Source organism: Patella vulgata, chromosome 5 (assembly GCF_932274485.2).
Source record: "Patella vulgata chromosome 5, xgPatVulg1.2, whole genome shotgun sequence".
Taxonomy (NCBI): Eukaryota; Metazoa; Mollusca; class Gastropoda; family Patellidae; genus Patella; species Patella vulgata.
Window position 1 is genome coordinate 19,452,082 of NC_065883.2, and position 23,851 is coordinate 19,475,932.

At 36.8% G+C, this 23,851-nt stretch overlaps 1 long non-coding RNA gene across 1 annotated transcript in view; it reads right to left on the minus strand.

Annotated features, from left to right (window-relative positions):
• Nucleotides 1–313: 313 nt before the first annotated feature.
• The window catches only part of LOC126821745 (uncharacterized), a 32,474-nt gene continuing 8,936 nt past the window's right edge, over nucleotides 314–23,851 (minus strand). The window contains exons 2-3 of the long non-coding RNA XR_007680480.1: nucleotides 4,516–4,579; nucleotides 314–2,879 (exon numbers count right to left, since the gene is read on the minus strand). This is a non-coding gene — a long non-coding RNA (uncharacterized LOC126821745). The remainder of the gene's footprint in view (nucleotides 2,880–4,515; nucleotides 4,580–23,851) is intronic.

The following is a 23,851-nucleotide window of genomic DNA, read 5'->3' on the forward strand; positions in this document are numbered from 1 at the left end:
ACCGCGGTCCAATCGTTGTGATGGGAGGAAAAGCCGAGGTCCCATGTGCACGTGTTCACGTAAAAAACACTTGACAGTTGAAGTACGAGATAAGAGTAGAACCTAGTGCCGCTGACCAAAAAAGAGTTCACTCATAACACTGCATTGTGTATGCCCGTCTTCATTAGCCCAGTCGGTGTAGAACAGCGGGGCGTAAAACCCCATTTCATTTCCTTTTGGTTTACACCGGGTAGCTGTTTCGCATCCGGTAGTGTGATAATAACAAAACTGAATCTGATTATTTAATTATATTGTTTTTATTATTATCTTGAGAAAATACCAACAGAGAGAAACTATAACACAATAAAACATAAAGATAAAATAAAATACAGCATTAATTAATTGAGGGATGAATTAGGGAATTAATCCATGAATAAATAAAACAAAAATGACGTGATATGAAATTTCATCAATAAATACTTAAATACGGGTACATCGTATTCAATTTTAACATTAACTTAATTGTTAGAGGTAAATAGTGTCTTTTGACAAGCTTAGAATCCACTTTCCCTTACAAATAATATTGCATTAATTTGGTTACTTGCGAAATTTTATGATTTCCAGTGAGTTTCTTCTAGTTGCGGTCATGGAAAGCTTATTCCGATTACTGGAATTAGGTATCGTTATGGCAGGGGTCGTATAAGTGTTTATGTATAAGAATAAAACTTAATTCGGATTGTGATTCCCATCAGTCAAACACGGTGTCGATCAATCAATGCGAAAGAACGGAAATGATAATAACCACCTCGCCACCCACAGTTTGTGGGCTTCAGATCATAAGGTGAACAATACAACACAAAATAACTTGGGTTTTTGAATATACATTTGGCGATTTAAATACATGATCTTTAACACAATATAAACGGCGTAGAATACCACAATATCTATAAATAATTGAGATCTCGGCATCCTACGTTTAGCTTTGTATAAGAATAAAAACGTGATTAGATGCTTTTTCCAGTTTACATGACATTCCGGCTTTAAAACATTTATGTATACTAATGACTACGATGGACTTAGTAATCATTGTATTTGATATTGTTGATCAATTCGGTTCCAATACTAATTGACTTCTTCGGGTTTTCTAGCATCCGCAGGAAATGATATTAAGTCTATTAAAGCATCTGCGTGTTATATTTGTCTCGCCTTTAATTCACTAAACATTTTGCACAATACACGACCTTACGCCTTAAATTGCCGTCTACGTCTGATGTCACAGCTTGTCTATGATATTTCCATCCGTGGTAACAAACGTTAGCCCCATTGACAGACACTGGTGGCACGGGTACATCGGATTTGAATCTTCATGCACAGTTTGACGATTGCATTGCAGCAATGAAAGTGTCAATTCCAATTTATATTTTAATTTTACCAGTTTCAAATCACCAGACAATATTAAGTGACCAATAGTTGATGAACAGAGCTTTCTGATTTTCAATATTAGTGATTAATAGTTAACTGACATAGCTTTGTAGTTTCCAAAGTAAGTGTCCAATTGTTAAAGGATTGAGCTTTCTAGTTTTCAATGTTAGTGACAAATAGTTAAGGGACAGAGCTTTCTGGTTTCCAATATACGTGACCAGTTAATGGAAAGGGCTTTCAATGTTAGTTAATGGACAGAGCTTTCTAATTTTCAATATAAGTGACCAACAGTTAATGGACAAAGCTTTCTGGTTTCCAATATAGTGATTAATAGTTAATGCACAGAGCTTTCTGATTTTAAATATTAGTGATTTATAGTTAATGGACATAATGGACAGAGCTTTAACGATATAACACAATCAAATCTTGAAATAAAATAAAATAAAAAGAAAAGTAACACCCCCGCCCAGGACCGATATAATAAAAATACCACATTTTGCAGAAATTATAAATTTTACTGTGTGATTTAATGAAGTTATTTAGATTTTAATTAGAATTCTTGATTTCCACTCAAATTATTATTAAATATTAACCAAACCAATTATTAAAAAAACGTTTTTATGTTACAATATCAACGGGACTACTGCAAATATTTAGCCTCCATAAATATATGTATAAATAAAAACAATATGAATGCAGTCGCAATGCCATTGGGTGAATAAAAAAATAAACCCTTTATTTTGAATGTATCCAACTTTTAAATCTATTTCTGTAAACCAATTTTACTGATAATAACATTTCTATGTTACACTGCTGTGAGTCTTATTTCACGATCTTGGGTATTTAACAGTTACATATACATGAAAATAATATGAACACAAGTGTAATGACTAAAATTATGACATGTAAGGTGTCATTGTAGGATAATTAGAAGAAAAATGTTTAATTTAAATGTATCCCGGTTAAGCATCTATTTCTCTTAAATAATAAAATGATATGTATTGGCGGTTCTGCTTCTGGTCAAGTCCTATTCATTTAGATGCTTCATGCTCGATTAGATTTCAGTCAACACGCCCGAAGCAGTTAGTTATAATTTAATAATTTAACAATCGAAAGGCACTTTCGAATTGGAAATACATCCAAATATACATGATAACTCATCGAGAACCTTAAGACCTTTTATTGAAGCACATCGGCGGCATTTTCCAAAACACGTTTCCTTTCCAGATGGTTTCATATTACGTACCATTGTTCGTTTTCCGGACTGCAAGTGGCCCATGGAACAGTCGATATCTATGCTTTTACCCATACTTCTTTCGCATTCCAGCGCACATGCCTTGCCATTATACACATCCTTGCCCCAGTCGTCGACACAATACAGACATTTTGTAAGACACGTGGTCACCAGAGAAAAGCCGAAAACGGAGGGCACAACTAGTAGCAACCCGAAAACTAAAACTTGTTGCATATCTGTGAATCTGAAATAAATACAAAAAAATGAATATAATATGTTTAAATCTAGACATATTAACTTGGGTCTACACGATTCTAGAAAATTTCATAGGCATGTATAGTCTTTACAGTTTCCATGGTCAGCCGTGTGTAAGCTTTGGAGCAAACCATCTCGCCAAGTTGCTTCATTTGCGGTAGAGAGGGTTAGCTTTGAAACGGGCAAAAAGATAATGGGTTGCATCCTGTGACGCTAAATAAAATTTATGCTGCATCCGATTATAACTGGACAGACATGCCATTTAAAGATACATTATGTAAGATTTGTAAAGAGCTGGTCTTTCTTGCTATAATAGTTCAAAAATAGATAATGCAAAATGAATATATTGAAAATTTGATTCAAATTACTTTATTCTGAGCCAAGTTATCACTGTTTATAGTTTGACAAGATGTGTGTATTGAAGTGTATTATCGTAACCACGGTACTGGTATATTCGAGGCTTAGCTTCGCTTTCCAATGTTTAAATAAAATCATTAAATGGCCGAACCATTCTAATCTAGTGAAAATCTCAGGTATCCGATGGCTTCGAGAGTTGATTACGATCTTGTCATGTTAATAAATGTCCAATTACGCTCGTATATAACATTTAAGGCATAAATACCTAGATCTTTAATAATGTATCTTAACAAACAACTCTTAATTCAATGAATACGTCTTGCTCGATCGTAGCCACCCACTGTGCCATATAATTCCGGATTCTTTTGCTTGATTATATAGTTTAGTTATGGTTAACACTGCCCGTATTTGGTTTCAGACTATTCTTGCTCGATATTGCTAAACAATTTTGTTGTACGTTTGAATAATGTTAAATATTAGGTACAAGCGAAAGTTTTATTAAATGTAATAAAATTAATTAATATCTTAACATGAACGGTATTAGTCGACTGTCTTACTTACGGAATGACAGTAAACTTATTAATTGACAAAGCTTGTCAAAATACCAACTCACTGTCTGCCGAAAGGCGTTCAATACACTATGGACGTCCATCTTACAATTATTGTGGTCATGCCACCCTGATATTACAATGATATATTTCCTCATTATCTAAATTAAATAGAAATGTCTGCGTTTCGTCAAAATGCCAATTAGTTGAAACAATATTTTATGAGAATGGAAAGTATAATATCATATGGAAAAGCGTTGACATAATCATTATTGTTCTTTGAAATTTGTCCGGAAGGTTTTAAAGAGAATATTAATTACTCGAACATCCACAAAAGCGTTGACCGATGCGAAAGGTTCCATCCTTTTCAAGCTTTCATTTAGTCAACCTTCCGTTTTAGACCCATCGGCAGTCTTGACTTGCTTTATCTGATGTGTTTTTCGATAAGCGATGGGTCAGACTATACACAATTAAATTTTTGTTTTGAAAGATTAAGCGGAAATCGAATGTACACTAATACTAGTTTCAATCCAGGCTTGCTCTATCGACGGTTTCATGGCGTGTTCTATCGACGCACAGTTTTCAATGAAGACAATCTGTCTCCCACAAAACAATTCAATATACAAAATCCAATAAATCTGTTCCATGCCACTACATTAAAATAAAACGCATTTATATTTCCATATTGCCACAATTTCTCGAGATATAAATATAAATTACCTGAGTTAATCGAAATCTTCTTATTCGAGTTCTTCAAAAAGTTTCTTTATTCTGGCAACTTTGCCTAAAATAAATAAATTTATACATAAGAATGGGATTTATTAATTATTTGGAGAAATTGTCTTTATTCTGGAAACTGTGTCTGAAAATAATAATAAAAAAATGATACAAAAGATTGGGACTAAGTAATTATTTGGATAATTTCCCAATCATCATATATGATTTACTTGCGAGTTCATGATTTATGACAGAGTATTTATATTGCTAGTGTAGACTGTGGCACGTCTATTATTAATGCCCCGCTTCGTGGGAGCCGCAGTGGCTCAGTAGCTAAGAAGAGAAAGTTCCTCGGGATTTTCCGGCGTGGTTTCCACTTGTCAGTGGTGCTGGACGAGGGCCTGACAAAGCTAGTGCGTAGTCGTCCGGATGGTACGAAAAACCGAGGTCTCGTGTACACCTTGTCGTGCACGTAAAAGAACGTTCAGAGTTGAATTTGAAATTAGAATAGGCCGTAGCGCCACTGACAGGGTAAAATTTCTCCGATAACACACCATATGGCTTATTTCCGTCTTCATTAGCGATACGCCCGTCGCCATTTTGTTGTCAATGAGAATTTAATGGATGTTTAAATAATCAACCAGAGTACATAGTGAGGATTAAGCTGTGGAAAATTTGATATTTTAGCGAAAAATGCCAATGGCGCATCGTTAACTTAATGTTTTTAATATTAATTTGATAACGACTCCTGGCCTTTAATATCGTTTTTACACGTTTGGCTTCACAAACTGTACGCGGCACTGTGCTGGTTCCCGAATGGCTATAAATAATGTATGTGTAATTGATAAATGTAGAAATGCAACCATAGTAGAATAAACTGTTTCAATGGCATTTAGTAATTGAACTAGAGTATACAGGTCACAATTCTATGGAATACAATTACTGCTTTTTACTGAGCGACGTTTCGACTAGGCTTCTCTAGTCATTATCAAGCTATGATAAAAAATGAAAATATGACAGGACAATATATACATGTACACCACAATGCTTAGTTAATGCTGAGTAAGATTATTACATACATGTACATATTTTCCTTCTGTTCTTCGTATCTGATCAATGAGTTTGACTGCCACATATTTTCATTTTTTATCATAGCTTGATAATGACTAGAGAAGCCTAGTCGAAACGTCGCTCAGTAAAAAGCAGTAATTGTATTCCATAGAATTGTGACCTGTATACCATAGTAGAATAGTACCGGGAGTTATCTGAGAGCAGAAAGATCAGCCACTACAGCAGAATAACACTACGACAGGACTGCCAACAACAGTGGCGAGAGACGTCAACATACATTACATAATTTGGTGTCATTGTATGAAAACAGTTGAAAACAAACTACTTTCAAGTAAAAGAACATACTAAACAGTAATACGAAATGCAATTACTGGTTGTTCAACATATAGCGCGACCTTTCAACAAATATTCTTTAATCTATTTCAGATAAAAACCAAACGTATTCGACATATAGACTGTCCTTGTTAAATTATGTGCTCCACTTGTCTTAGTTGTCACGAAATACAGATTAATACTACCTTCCCTGTTTGCAAGGATGGATTGAGTCGGAAGATCAGTATTTTCGTGACTTCGTCTAAATCTCGGTGATGATGTACGACACATTTACCAGAACATTAAAGATCCATTATTTAATATCTAAATCTGCCTATTACGGGTTTTTTGTTTGGCTTCAATTGCTATATAAACCATTATTTAGACTTTTATTAACACGACAAGTCATAATCAACCCCCTAGACCATCGGATGACAGAGTTTTAAATGGATTTGAACGCACATAATGCATCTTTAATATTGGTCACAAAACTGGGAAACGTAGCATTAATAACGGATGAAACGACCTGTTTGATGTTTAACATTCCATTTGTAAAAAAAACCTTATATAATAAAATGTGGATACGGAGAATGAGAACACCAGATATGCACTTTAAAATCAACTGACTGCTGCATATAAAGTGTTCCGAACTTCTCCTACCGTTTCATAATGTTGTCATTAATTCAGTTTTGAAAAAAAAACACGTCACGATTATATTTCTGTTATATCGTTTAGAAGCAGTTGTTACTGAATCAACGACAACACACCCAATTCCATTAAGACTCGTTAAAGGCATATAATGACGGTTTGTCTTTTTAGTATCTCAATCATAAGACAATTATCCAGTTTGTATCGTTGTAGTTCACATTATAAAAGTTAATTACATATAATGGAACCTGAATTTAATGGTCCCCTATTTCATTTCAGTTTGCAACCAACTTAATATAAACATTGTAAAGAGCGAATGAAAACTAACTTCCAACTGCTTCCCGTCAATTTGTGACGAAGACGGACATACACTATGCAGTGAGCCATGGGGGGAAATTGTGCCCAGATAGCAGGGTTTCCGTTAATTTGTTACAACTGCCCCCCTCCCCCTCCCAATAGACGGGTTTGACTATAAAGATATAACGGACATGTTTAAATGAGACAGTTTTGAATTAGACAAATATCGATTGCTGAAATACAGACGTTTAAATTTCAGAATTAGCTATATGCATTTTATTTTAAACAAATGAAGCAAATTTGCGTTCAAAAACTCTTACAAAAAACACATTGCTCTAATTCGATAATTATAGGTGCATTTAAGTTTGTACTGAGTATGCGTATTCTAGAACACCTTATACCATTTACAGTACCGTTGTATATTATTCAAATTGATTATATTTATTATCTTTCTGAAAAGACCATGAGAAGGCTTTCTATTCGGTCCTTTGTTCATACCCCGGATTAGGTTTTAAAGGAGCTAATTCTATATTCTTTGGCAACTAGAAATGGACACATATGGGTCGCAACACATATAATAATATAATATGAATATATATATTAACTGATTTACATTCCATCGTTTCTATTTTTACTGTAATTTCTTATCAGTTATGATCGGCGAAATAGGCGAAGAGTCCAAAATTGGATTGTGGCAGTCTTTGGCGTCTGGCTATTCCAGTCTACACCTGAAGTATTCTCCTGTGGGATATGTTTAGGCTCATTCATCGAGTCGCTTCATTACAATTGGCGCTCGAAAGCATTCTGACACGCGATTCATGTGCCATTTTGAAGATTTTCATTTTGTCTTAAATATTGTATATCAGAAGCCCATCTTTTCACGGTAAGATAGTAACACCAATGTTGATTTAAACTGACCGGTAAGTCGTGTTTGCAATGTCGGAGACTGTTGATGATATTGAGTTGGATTATCTCACACGAGCATACTTTATCGATAAAAGATAGCGGTCATTGACAGGTACGACATGGCGTTAGTCAGGTCAACGTAAATTACAGGAAATAGAATAAGATGTCCAGGTTTGACAACTTATCAAAAATTTATTTGTCCATTAGGCTATTGATTAACTGATAATTTACAAGTTTACTTTACATACTTCCGATTTTTTCAGAATATGGGTATTTTTATTTGACTGCTTGTCATTTTCTCAAAATGATATGACCGTGCTCTTTACAAAAGGCTAGCGCTCTACCTATAATTCAGACAGCACGTGTCTGATGTCTAATGATAACTATTTGAGAGCGTTAAGATAAATCTAGTTTAAGACTAGTTATCACGGAATCCAAGAGGTTTTTATATGATATACAATGAAAGAAGGTAGCTTGGAAATGTTCAGGCTGAAAAGGTTGTTATCCTTAGTTCCCAAACCAAACTGAATACTTGATTTATTACCAGAACGAACTGATTCCGCAGGGATAGTTATTTGATTATGGAAACCAAATAAATATTGCGTAGAATACCATCACGAAACTAACAATGTTTATGTAATAATTAACACAATAATTATACAATGTCGAACAAAGAACAGTCAGTTCTCAAGCATGCATACATTATTGACTCTTGTCAACTAGATCTAACAAGCTTTAGAAGAATTGCCCAGACCCGCTAGACAGGATATAATCCAGCATTTGAATAGAATCCTCGCGGGATTGCCATGAACAGTGTCGAATTCTTATAAACGTAAATAAATGATAATATAATTTGTCTCCTGGGAGAACAATTCAACTTATTTATAACCTGTAATCTACACAATATGAAGGTGTCAAAGCGGAATCAATGTCACCCCCAACTCAGTGACTGACAAAATTACCAAACAAGCCATGGATATAGCGACGAAAATCTTTCCAAATTGAAGAGGTATTTTGCGAGATTTAGACTTTCAACCTATAATAATAGAAAGTTATGTATAACACTGTCAGCCCTTTGAGTGCCATTATCCATCAGAGACGACATTCATCTTCAGAATATGTCATCTTGACGCAGATATGACGGACATTGTCTAATCCACTCGAGACCCAAGCCATCTAATGGCCTATATAGTTGATTTTATGTGCTTGTCTTGGATTAAATGTCGATATAGTAGTTAATATAACATTGTAAGACAGAAAAACGCTCTGCAATAGGCAATTACTACTCACAATTATTGAGGCTATGCACATTCACGCGAAATGACTGATATTTGTATTACACATTTAGTATAACGTAACTAATGTAAATGTTCAGTAAACAATCACGAGTGCATCTTTAAATACATATGAATGTTTTTTTTTTGTTGGGAACCAGACTATAAACTCTTGGATCCTTCGGCAAGTTTGTAATTAGCAGCTCATCAACAATTGCCTTCACTAGTTAAAAGAAAATAGCTTGCAACAAACATAAGTTACTCTTCGAAGCATTTGATGTCTTTCATTACAACTTTAACAATTCTGTTCTGTATGTTAATTATCCAGAGTCTTTGAACACAGAGCTGGTTGGATACTCTAGGTAACCTTGTTCTTGCGTCGATGCTAGCGTCGACGTGGATACACGATAGAGTAAAGGTTCAAATTCGGCTCTGATCGTAAAAATATCGGGCCATTCGTGAGGACATCTTAAGGCACCGTAGGGCTCCGGCAGCAACTTCTTGAGCGTTGGCAAAAATTCATTTTTGTTTTGAATTCGTGTGTCCATTTTGTTCTTCATAAGGCCATCGTGGGGTGTAGCACCATGGGCATTTCGTCAGACGTGGAGGGCGGGCGTTGGAAAACCGGTAGCCACATCCTACGTACGACCCATGTATCATTTCTTACTACATATCTTAGTAGCCTTGTGATCGTCTAGAATTTGTCTCTAGCTGTCTTTGCTTCCCCTTCACGTTCTGTATTTACGTCTTACTGTTTTCTTAAGACGTTTGTCTTTTGCAACAGTTCGTTTTTACATTTTATATATCATAGCCGGGGAAACAAGCATAGTATAGATTACAATTCTAAAGTCATTCTCAAAGACTAGCAAGCCAGATTCGCTGGGCGATTCTGCTGATAGAAATTTCTACATCTTTTCCCTTCTGGAATCAAGCTGCTGTCTGTCCAATTCTCACAAGTATGATAGTTTTGTAGCTTTGGGTTTTGGACCTTTAATTATCTGGTCAAATATGATGTAAATAATTAGAGAGATTGGTTAATTGAGCCAAATGACGTCAAAACCCACCCTTGTATGGTAATGGAAATTTACTGGAAAAACTTCCCACAAGATATATGTTATCAACCTAGAATTGAATGTTTAGCACATTATGACTCTTTTTTATATAACTATATGTCATTCATTCACTAAGTTGATTTAAGTACATACTACATATATATGAATCTAATAACTTGCCAAAGATATTAATTAATACAATATAATGCCATAATTTTTCTCTATTCCTTGTCTATACATTTGAAAACAATGTCGCAACGACAATATTTCTACAGCGGACATCTTGTCAAAATCATGTCATATTCGTCTTTACTTCGTCTGATTATCGGTGCCATTGAGCATTATTATACGCTCACATTTTCATGTGCACGTATATTGTCGTCGCCCATATCCGTCCGGACGTCCGTCCACAACTTGTTTGTGGATACACTACAGGTCTCAATTTTCATCGATTTTGACGAAACTTAAAATATAGGATTATCACCCACAGATCTCGGTTACTCTCGATATTACCATGCCCCCTGAGTGTACGTAAAATCGTATTTTTAGCGCGTGGTTTCTCTAGAGGTCTCAATTTTTATCCAAATCGAGTACAATCAACATGAGTCTGGCATCATGCTGGGTTCCCTTTTACTATGCATGCCCTAGCTTTATTGTCAATACACCTCAATTCTTTCGAATAACGCTTAAAATTCGCCAGTTGGACATTGTATTTTGATCACTCAGTAGATTCGATTATGCTTGATTTTGAGCTGGATTTCGAAACAACTATTAGTTTATTTGTGTGGATTCCTAATTTTTTAAGTGACTAATTAAGTCCTACATATACAAAACATTGACATTTGAGGCGTTGAGGCGTATTTCGAAACTACTTCTTCATTTGTGTTGATTCCCAATTGCTTTAGACGACTGGGATTGATTAAGTAGTCCAAAGTCCTACATAACATTTTTATTAGGTAAAACCCATCAAAGGGAATCCCACTATCGCGTCATATATGACACTGGTAGTATTAAATCAAAGGCAAATTTTACAACTTATTCATGTTATATGTGAACTAAAATCAGAAAGTGGTGAACTATTATTTTATAACTATATTATGTAATTCCCATGAAAGCGAACAAATCAATATCATTACGTCACATATTATACCTAAATTAGATTAACATAGTATTAATTGCCATTGTTTACGACTCAAAATCAAACGTACAAACGAAAGTCAGTTACAGATTGTCAACTGTGTTTCATTAATGCACGCTTTGATTAGTGACGGGTCATAAAGATGAAATACAATGAAATCGGGGTGAACGTCATACTTTTCTGCATTTAGTAAAGATGAGTACGCTATTAATGATTTATTTATATTGAATTCGATCATGCCATCCAGTAATCCGAAATGCTATGACTAGCTTCCTTTCAGATTTTTCACACGGAATCCTCCATTTACATACTAATCATTCGCCTTTCTAAAGATATATCGAAATTGTTCTACAAAACAAACGACCAATGATTTATATATTCTAACCTTATTGCCGACCTGAGGATGTTGGTAGCGGACCCGGCGTTATTAGCCTAGTTGATGCTGAACAAAATACGTTAAATTCTATTTTTGTATTTGACACAACAACACGCTGTATAAAGTTATAGAATTGTTATGCAAATTCCTCTAAACCGAAACTTCGGAAAAAATGAAGCTGTTTTCTGACTGCACTAACCGCAACCTAGCACAATAGCGACCAGTAAGGGTTAGGATTTATGCTGGCAATTCTTTGGTGACGTTTTTGAGTGTAACCGTTTCCTACTCGTAGACACCCCATGTAAATAGACATGTCCAGTGGAGTTGACAAATATCGTTTTCTGACTGCACTAACCGCAAGCTAGCACAATAGCGACCAGTAAGGGTTAGGATTTATGCTGGCAATTCTTTGGTGACGTTTTTGAGTGTAACAGTTTCCTACTCGTAGACACCCCATGTAAATAGACATGTCCAGTGGAGTTGACAAATATCGTTAACGACGTGTCAATAGTTGTATTAGCATAGACACGGTAATTCATGTGGATTAAAAGCTACGGATTACTAAATAATGATATAAAAGGTTAAATATTGTTTCCTGTCGTCCTATTTACGTGTCCGCGTTAGTCTTATGTCAATTGTGAGCCACGGAGGCTTAGTCAGTAAGACATTGGTTTGCTAATATGGATGCCTCGTGTTCAACCCCTGTACTGATTTTCCGGCGTATAGTCGTTCAGATGGGACGATACAAGAGTAGGCCGAAATGCCGTTGTCTGGGCAAAATTCCCCTCATAGCACACTATATGGCGTATGTCCGTCTTCATTACCCCAGTCGGTGCAGAACAGTAAGACGTTTAATCCCATTTCATATCCTATGCCAATTGTGCAAATTTACTTCTGTCAGCAGTAGGTTATTTTGTCCAGAAACGTAAGACCTTACTTCCTCGTCTAGAAGCCATTGTCGTGGTGTGATGATTTATTAATTCCGTTTTCATACATGAAATTATGTTATATCCGATTATAATCGGTCCTTAGTATTGCACCAACATACGCAATTGAGTGTGATATTGGGGATATTTAGGTCAGGCAACGGTATTTCCGCCTACTTGTCATCGACGTACAACTTTCATAGACTTCTTTACGTGCACGTCAACGTGTACACAGGAGCACCCTTTATCGTCCCAACCGAATGGCTTGCCGCTTTTCCTTACTAGGCCCTCTGTTCTGCATCACATTCAAGTAGAGAAAAGTCTTGAGATTCCCGGGGCCTATCCACAGAACTCCTTATTCACTGAGACATCGTGGCCCCAATGCATGTAGTGCACGATTAAACTGTTTTAACGATACTTTCCCGCGTACAAACTGTGTGGTTTAATGATATAGTTGGACTAAAAACATATTCAAACTAATTAATCTATCAAAAAGTTGCTTCAAATCCCTCTCAAAAATTGTTTTCGCGAGGAGATACCCCAAGCTACAAATAAACTGTTGTTAGACGCCATGTCTGTCCCCTCAATTCATTGCGGGAGGGTACAATTTTCAGGAAGTATTTTTCATTACTTACTGTGCATTTATGATACATATTGAGGCCTAAGTAAATTAATTATTTTCTGTCATCTTCTTTTTCCGCCGTTTAATTACAGAGCCTTTTGTACGTTGACACCCCTCAATGTTCTTAAAACCACCTAACCATTTGATCAAGAAATAACAACCACTCCCTCAGTCAAACTAGCACACAGTCGGGTTGCCAGTTAGTGATACCCGGACATTTTTGCTCAGTGCTTGCTCCATGAATGTTTTTCGGGTAATCAGTATTTTGTGTCTATACTTTCCATAGATACCAAATTTGCGTTACTTTTATTGGAAATAACCTTCGATAAATACATTTGGTGCAGGTATGTTTAACACGGAACGAGTTCAAGGATGTATGTCCAATTGTTCACTTTTATGATAATAACCGATGGCACCTTTCTGATATTAGTTAAGAATGACTATATTATGTGTGGTATATGGCCATGCAGTTTGGATAGTAAAACGTATTTTTTGTATTAGCACACTTAGTGGATTTGCTGGCGGCTGCCAGATTTCTCCTCCGGGATGAACCCTAGATTATTGGCTCCATTAATTTGGTTCTCCTGTGATTCATTCTTACCCTTTTTTTATTTTTTTTAGAAAAAACCGATATTTTAAATTCAAACTCATATAGCTGACAAAAGATATCCAACTTTTATATGAGATGAATAGATGACTGTAACCATTAGGTTAGTTTTGCTGGATTTATTTACTGAAATCAGTAACAAAGTTACGGCAGCCGTGATCCGTTCTAGATTTACATTTCATTTCTTGGACCAGGCCTTACCATAAAATCGACAGTAAATCTCTTAGGTACAGCCCCTATCACTATATTGGAATCTTTCCATGGACTTTCGAATAACCACATATACCACCCCTATTTGCACACAATGGGACACAACACAACGTAGCAGGCGAGAATAAATGTAAACACAAAGGAGGCTTTTTATGACCACAGGTCACGTGGAACCGTGAAGCCAGGCAGTGCCACCATGCGGTTCGCTTTTCCGCGAGGATGGCCTTTGCATGAATCAACAAGCTTACGTCTGCTTTTAGAATGACCGACATTTGCATTAACACCCACTGAAAACATTTCTACAAAGTAATAGGCATAGTTCGACTTCCAGATTCACCTTTATTGTATTAGCTACTGGTTATTACAGTGGAACCGCCTACACTACCAAACATTCATTACAACAGTCAAAAATCCATTACTTAGAAATTATATGTATCTGTTGATCGAAGGGGGCGGGCATCTATAGATGTGTCGTTATTTGTCATATTTCCGGTGCTAAATACCACAAATGACGTGTACCAGAACCAGATCAGACGTTTTCGAAATGTGAGTCTGTTTCATTTATATGGGAAGATACGTTGACAGTCTTTTCCTTTCATTCAGTTTCACTAGATTTGATTATACATTACCACAATAAAATGAAATGGGGTTTGACGTCCGTCGGTGTAACTAAGAAAAGCTTGAGCCATGCAGTGTGCTATAATATGAGGGAATTCGCCCGGACAATGGCGCTACGACCTGACCTTATATCGAATTACAACTACCAACGGTTCTTTAACGTGCACGCCAATGTGCACGAGGGAGGGGGGCATCTGTTTTGTCTCTTGTCCGACCCTGCGCCGGAAACCCTCCCGGCTAACACAACAGACTGAGGCACCTCAGCTCCATACATTGACAAATATCTAAAAGTCCATGCAATGCTGAAATATAAACACTTGAACATTCAATATACGAGGTACACATATATTAGGACTGAAGTTATGAAATCTGGCAAACACGCTGGTCTATTGGACAACTTTCATCGTGATTATTAAGGATACCTTCTATGCTTGCATATAGGTTGCTTATATATATGACTGGGATTTGTTAGTAAACAATTACTGGTAAATGAATTTACGCTGGAAAACTATAGTTAATACTTGAAAATGTAAATGTATATGTGAAAGTTGAATTTGAATACAAAGGAAAGATTAATAATTAATGTACCTAACTTAATATTTAAATAACGGTTCCAATATGCGTGGTATAAATCTTTTTATTGTCAACCAGATCTCATATACCCAGGGTTAAGAACAAATTCAGATTTCAAGGAAATGTCTTTCCGCACTGAATGTCCCCTCCCCACCCTATCTCATGACCATAAATGAATTATTTATCCACGATCTTATTATGTTCAAAATAAACAGATACAAATAACATGATAGTTTATTGATTCCAAATAGTAAATTTAACCACTAGAGACATAACCGTGTTGCCCACCAAATATAACTTATTAGAGACAATGGACTAAAAAGAACATCAAATAACAGTTTTGAGCTAATCACAAGTCCCAAATGCATGAATAACGCATTGGTTCTCAATTTCGCGGAATTTTCAATGTTTTAAAAATAGCCAGGCCATTAGACGCACCGAAGATAACCATTGCTAGTTGATATCTACAGCATTCGTGAAAACATAATTATTACCGAATAGAATGATCATGACCAAATACTGATAATAAGAAAAATAGATGAATATCTTTATGAACAAATCGTGACATTAAACGTCGTTTCATTATTGTTGACTAGATTTCCAAATACAAAAAACAAACTTATTGGCATGATTGATGATCATTGCGATTCCTTGCGCAAGTGTCGTAAACTAAAAATGTTCAGCACCAAACAGTTAGCTTCTATTACTTTCTTTCGTTATTTTTATTTCTTAGACCTCGGACCATTACATTGCAAATGTAATTGGTATTTACCATTACTTTATATATGTAATCATTACAATTACTTTATTATTTTTAAGCTATGTAATTAAAAGTAATTAATTACCTGCTACTTGATTATCATACCAAAAGCAACATTTTTTTTATAAAATTTGTTTTAAATCAGTTTCTATAATTAAATAACCCAGACACTAAAAAATGACAATTTTGTATCAGTTTCTGGAATATCAGACTCATAATAATTCATGTTTTACATTATTCAGAATTTGTTTTCATCTATATAGATGTGAATTTCCAGTTCTAATATCACATCAAATTCTACAGTAAACATTCAGGTTAAGGGTGGTGGTGGCATATTTACATTTCATATAATTTAATGTATTTTGTAATGAATGTTAGTCTATGAACATTGTATAACTAGAAAAGTATTCAGTGCGGCTGTAAAACAAAATGTAAGAAATGTTTTGCTGTTAAAGGGTTACAGTTCTTTTCTAAAATGGGCGGAAATGGATCGAAAAGCACATATTAATGTAATATGAACGTACAACTGAATTATATTCCGCTTTTGGTGAAATATGCGTGAAGTCCAAATTGGGTGGCATTCGTTTGCGTCTGATTGGTTCAGTATACAGGTTTATCTTTTATCTTTTGTTCACCAAGTCTTCGCATTACAAATGGTGCTCTAGACGTTAGAGAAGAACCCGATGTCGGGAACTGTTTTTACAATGTTAATTGTGTCTCACATATTAGATATCAGGCGCGCGTATTTTCATGGTAAGATATCAACATTAATATTGAATGAAATGAACCAATACTGAATTGTAATTCGAGTTTTAAATAAATAATATTGAATTAGAACTGTACGACCTAAGAGCTAAATTTGGCTATTGCAGGTCTTTCTTCCAATCTGATTAAAACACAGTTCCTATTTCGTTTCGTTTTTATAGTTCAAAATTTCGTTTTACTTGTCTTTACTTCACTAGGATCTAGAAGAGTTGTTATCATTGACGTGTTCTGAATGGTGTGAGGGATTAGCCAATGAAACGGTCTGTTACGGCGTGTTTTGCACGGAACTGTGGGTAATCCGCTAGTAACATCAATGCTGATTAATGTTACAATGTCTGACGCCAAAAGCCGCCCGTATGACCTCTGACTCGACCTATCGCTACAACAGATCAGATGTAGTGTAGGCCATCGAAAGTATAAAGAAAACGAAACGAAATATAGATCTTTTAATCAGATTGGTCTTTCTTTAGGCCTTAAATGTTATATAAATTGTTAATTGGACATTTATTAACATGATAAAACCATAATCAACTCTCGATGCCATCGAATTTAACTAGATTAGAACGGTTCGGCCATTTAATGATTTAATTCAAAAATGCGAAAGCGAGACTAAGCCTTGAATATACCAGTACCGTGGTTACGATGATACACAATCAATACATACATCTTGACAGAACTACAAACGATGATACCTTGGCTCAGATTAAAGTAATTTGAATGAAATTTTGAATATATCCATTTTGCATAACCTAATTTGAACTATGATAGCAAGAACGAACAGCTCTTTATCTAAATCTTACATTATGCATCTTTAAGTAAAGATATAAGGAACATTCCTGTATTATAAATAGAAAAGGTGAGACATAAATTTACATGTTGAAAATCCTACAATTGCTTTTAAGAGTTTTAAATAAAACTTCCGACAGAAACTGTCAGATATCCTGTTATTGTTGGTGATTAGATATTTTATACATATTCATAACGACACCAGGGCGTGCTTAAATTCTACGATGGCCTGTGCAAATTTTCTTTACCAGAATAGAAAACAAATTAACCTTTCGTTGATTAACTAGTGTCTCACGAGAATGTAATAGAACAGCTTAATGACACATAAGCTGTGTAAATCCTTGTCTGAGGCTTTTACTCAGAAGTTCCAAAACAAGTTGCCTGTCAGTTAACTTTTCCAAATACACGTCAATTTGTTTCGTTTTACTTTTCTACCTACCAATTTACCAATAATCGAATTACATTTTAACATTTTAGTGAATCCATGTAAAAGGTGTTTAGACGAAGTTCCCAAACAAGTAAACTGTGCGTTAACGTTTCCAATTACACGACAATTTGCTTGATTCGTCTCTCTTTTCCATATTTCAACTTATCAATTGTCGAGTTAGTGATACTGGTCGTAGAATAGAACAGATGTAAAAAAAAAATATATAACAATTACACTGAAAAAATCGTGTGTTGCAGGTCAAAATTACAATACACAAGCTTGTGTTGTATTCTAATACATTAATGGGTTCCCTACATTAATACAAGTTTGTGTTGTTTTTTAAAACATTAACACAAGTTTGTGTAAACTTATCAAATCTTGTGTTTTTGTTTGATATTTGTTAACACAAGGAATGTGTATGTTTCGATAATTACTAAATATTATGTGCTACGCCGATTTCTAAGATAATATTTCTTATACTACTTTGGTAGCTGTAATAATTTGATTGTTTTAAAACAATAGTTCGGTTGGGAAATGGGATTTGGGGACAGCCGTAGTCTATGTACTACAGCTGTGTGGTAATTTCTTCCCTGACTTGACCATTGACTTGATCATTGACTGTTGACTAGTGGATCAAAGCTGTGATTAGCGGATTATCTTATACCTAAAGTGTGAGTACTGTTAAAATCTTTATTTTCTTTTATATATATTTTACCTAAACTCGTAGGAAGTTTCTCGAATGTTTTAATTAACCCACCGAAAACCCCCAACCCCAACAAGGATGGTGCAGGAGTACAAATATATTGTACTCTGCACGTCCAAAGAGGGGAAATCCTTTAAATGCAAGAAGGAGTCAAAAATCCGAGATGAAATGGGAGACAGCAGCTCTCTCCGACATACGGATTCTCGCAAATGGGAACGTCAGAATCGCGTTCCAACATATGGAGGACGCCCAACTGACAATAAATATAAAAATGTTAGGAAATATAAAGGTTGAAATCTCCATGACGGAGCATAACCGATACATACGAGAAAATCATCGTAAACTTTAAAGGGGGCTACAATCCCTTGGCATTATGCCAATACGCGGTAAGGCAGGGTAAAAACGTACGGACGATCCAGGTAACTTTTAAAAAAAATGATACCTCGCAGGATATTATCTACATGCTGTACGCATAGGACAGTTTGTGGGAATACCCAAAAACAGAATGAGTGTCGGGTCGCGCAGTCCAAATGTGTAAATTGCAAGGATAATCACGGAACTGATTCGCCAAAATTTCAAAAATATCTAAACATATGATCTGTTCTAACCATTCAATATACATGTGATTTTACCGTTTTCATCAACTTCCGGTAAACCTACTGAGACCCGACTGGATATTCGGGACCCATCACGACCAACAACCTGAGTTCCCGCATTCCTACGCCAGATGCCATATAAACCATCACCGTCCATGCATCGGTCTTCAGATTTCAACAGTTTATCACAGAGTGGCTTACGGTAATTAGATTGCTTTTTTGCGGACTTTGACTCGGCAGCCAAGTTGGCTGTAAAACACTATATTGGTATTACGAATAAAAACTTATTGCAACATTGACATTGTTTGAACATTTGTTCATTGAAATGAAATGGAGTTTAACGTCCTACTTTTCTGCTCCTAACCTGGGCTAATGAAGACGGGCATACGCCATACAGTGTGCTATGAGGGAAATTTTGCCCGGACAGCGGCACTACGGCCTACTCTTATATCGAATTCCAACTGCCAAGGGATCTTTTACGTGCACGCCAATGTGTACACGGGACCTCGGTTTTTTCCCATCCGAACGACTAGACAGCTTTCCTTGTCAGCCCCTCCGTCCTGCATCACTGACAAGGGAGAACCACGCCGGAAAATCTGGATGAACTTTCTCGGCCAATGTGTTCATTGAAAGGTGGAGTGGAAGTTAAATAAAGATTGATTTACTTTGTTGACTTTGTTGTGTGAAGGGTCGTATTCGTGAGCGTGTCTCGCATTTCCGAATACAACTCATTAACTCGTTGATAAATTTATTTACTTAAACGCACGTGTCTGTACATATACGGATCGCACGTGCAGACATTGTCTAGGCTATACTCGTATAACTACACGTGGTATATTGGGTTATTGTTTATTTATTACATAAGTTTGGTTTAGATTTATTCAAAGGGACAGCAAGGCTTGTAATATAAATGTAAACACATGTACTAGTGGTGACTTACTTCAGATGGGTGTAAGTCCTAAAGCAACTGACAAGATGTTAGGAACCCGCGAAGCATGTGGTAAGTTGGATCGTGAGGAATTAATGCAAATTCCAGAGGTGATGCATTTGTCAGCCTCTATCTTTTGTTGTTTTGATTTCACCGAGGCAGCGACACCGTCGTCCTCCGGTGCATATAAGTCTTCCCGTGCTAGCACGGGTAACTTAACACAACAATACCCAGGACCAAAACGGTTTTCATTGGCCCATAAATCCCTATCCTATGATGACAATTCAAATTGGCAAGCTTTCTCAAATAAATTTACACGTTTTGCGACCGTAAATACTTGGTCTGACACTGAGTGTTGAGATCAATTATGTTTTTGTCTAGAAGGTAAAGCCAGCGAGTACTTCTCAATAGTTTCCGCGAGGTTTAATGGTCTGACATTTTTAAAAATTATGGCGAAACTGGACCGTAGGTTCGGTAACCAAGATTTACCCGAGACTTCCATGATAATTTGAGACAAACTTATGACGAAAAGTTAAATGATTGTGCTGACAGGGTGTTGACATGGCTTCTCGTGCATATACGGATTGTTCCGAGGAACATGTCACTAGTCAAGTAGTTCTTAGGTTTTGTCAGGGGTACTATGGCAAAGAGGCTGGACAATATGCTTGTAATGCACGGTCGAAAACTCTTGAAGAGGCAATACAAGCTATTAAGTGGTATAAGCACAACAGTATTGCTATTTATGGTCGTTCTTGTAGAGAAACGCCATAGCCCCAATCGGGAGTACGAGTCTACTCGTGTGCGAGCGGTAAACGCGCCACAAATTAAAGAGACGGTTTCGCCCAAGTCCGAAAGAGTACACTTAAAGGACAATATTGTGCCAGTCATTATCACATATGTGATAGAGCTGGTTAAACACATTCCAAATATAATTTTAACACAGAGATCATTGCTACGATAGCTGAGTAATACAGGTTTCCTGAATCGGAAGTGACGAACGCCAAAGGAAAACACGAGTAATCCCTCAATATAACTGACTGATGTGACGAGTGATAACAGATACACGGCCGCATTTACAGAAAGGTGATCAAGCCGAAATTTGTTACAAAAAAACATTATTTTTTTAATAATGAAACTCATGAATTATCTACTTAATCACTCATTGGGGGGTTGGATGGCCGAATGGTTAGCACGCGCGCGCTGTATCATACGGTCTGTCATTGAGTCAACTGGCGTGTTTTCGAATCCCCGGTTGTACGTGACAAGGAGTAGGGTTGCCTGTCGATCCTCGTGGGTTTTCTCCAGGTCCTCCGGTTTCCTCCCACTGCTAAAGACCCCTACGCGCAAGCGAATTATTGAAATAAAATTGAACCATATGTTAGTACAGAAATGACCTAGTCTGTGTCGAGTGGACATTACACCCAATTTTTCTCTCTCAGTACACTCGCATATTGAAACAGAATTTCCACGCATTTGTTTGATCAACCCTTCCGAAGAAATGAAATTGAGTTTAACGTCCTACTGTTCTGCTCCTAAACTGGGCTAATGAAGACGGACTTCCGAAGAAAGGGTAGTACTAGACACAAACGAATCTATAGCTAAGGCCGTTGAGTTTAGGGAATACGATATTGTTAATCCGTTACCACCGGATATTAGTCAATCTGGCCCTTTAAGGTTTAACAAAATACCCGAGCATTTAATTGATTTATTTCAACGCTCCAAGAAATTGCTTCCGGAAGAAGACCAATTAAGATTTGCGCAATTGTTAATTGAATACCAGCAGGTTTTTGCAACACATCAGTTTGATTTAGGAAATTTTACCGCATTGGAATACGTTATTGAAACTAACGATGCCAAACTGATTAAACAACATATGAGATGTACTCCCGTTTGTTTTGCAAGGGAGGAAGAGGAACATTTAAAAAAAATGTTAGATTCTGGGGTGATCCAGCCGTCAAATTCCGATTGGGCATCTCCTCCTGTTTTAATCCGTAAAAAAGACGGAATGGTCCGATGGTGTATAGATTACCGGAAATTAAATGCGGTTACGACTAAAGATGTATTCCCCCTGCCCCTAGTTGACGAAAGTATGGAGGCCTTGTCAGGAAATAAATGGTTCTCGAAACTAGATGCAATTTCAGCGTATTGGCAAATCCCTCTTAAGCAAGAGGATCGGAAGAAAACCGCCTTTATTACCACGTACGGCTTGTTAGAATTTACGAAACTTCCCTTCAGTTTGACTGATCCCGCCGATCTGATCTTTGGTTCACCCGTCGAGAACGCTGGTGACGTGGATTCGTTCGTTTCCAAACTCGAACGAGCTTTAATTGAAACGCATAAATGCGCTCGCGATAAATTAAATACGAGCCAAGCACGAATGAAGAAAGATTATGATTTACGTTCAAACGTGAAAAGACATCAGTTACATGATGCAGTTTATATTTTGGACACCGCTACTAAAAAGGGGAAAAGTCGCAAGTAATTACGCCGCATTTGTTCCGAATCAAGACACGGAAAGGTGAAATGGTTTTAAATCACGACCGTATAAAAGCTTGTCATGATAGAAAATTGTCGTCGTGGATTTCAAGGTTCCGTAGAAAATCGGAACTAGTATAAATCCGATTGATGCCGGAAATATCGATATTTATTGCATTTGTAGAAAACCCGATGATGGTCTTCCAATGATAATATAATGCTGTGGCCGACGTGATGAGTGGTTTCATTACCGCTGTGTTAATATAGACCCGGGTATAGACTGGGATGATAGGGATTATTATTGTCCCAGTTGTTCTTTGTAATTATCCGTCGTGACGTTGATATGGGGAGGGGGGGACTTAACTAATACAGTTACTGTCTTTACGGCTATAACGGTAAAGGCAGTGCTAGCTTTTATTTTTTAGGATATGGATGAACCAGGAAGACGCTCGTGGGCAAACCCGGAGAGGTTTCAATAACGTAAACAGACGGGGTTACCAAGCGCCCATGGGATTTGGTGCTTTTGAGCCAGCTCCTCCGTCACCCCGACATACAGCTGCAACTTTGCCCTCCTTCGAGGATTATTTTAGGGATGAAAGGGGGGCCCCACTTGTTATTTTGACCGCGGAGAGGAGAGTCTCTTCGCATCCCATCACATACAACCCCTTGTTTTTGGAGTACACCCGGACGGTTGTAACCCCCAGGACTTTTGCAGCAAATATAAATGCGCCTAGAATCGTCAGGCGAACTCAAGGTCAAAGCCAGACCGTCAAATTAAGTTCCATTGTATTCGGAATCCCCTACCTTAATGTTTTTCTGACGAATATACTACCAGCCACGTTTTAATCGCTGGCAGCATTTCCCCGATCAGAGCCAAATACGGAAAAAGGAGTATCCCGCCCTTAGAACGATGAGTATGATAAAGCACTGGTTCCGCCCCACTAGATTTTCGTTAAGGCCCCTTAACTCACGCGCATGCCTCTCATACTGGAGATGCACGATAGTCATGCTAAATAATCTCACTTCAAGAGATCAGAGAGGATTTGTCAATTTTTTAAGGTCCCCCAGGTCGACTTCAGTTAGCATTACTCCCGTTGAGAACTGGGATCTGGAGGTGAAAGCCAATGTCGAACTGACCATGGAATGTTTTGGGGTTTTTTTGCGGGAGGGGGGGGGGTGAATATTACTGGTGTACTTGTATACCGTTGCCAGCGTGACTGTGAGAGTAAATGACTTAATTATATAATAAAAAAAACAAAAAAAAATATA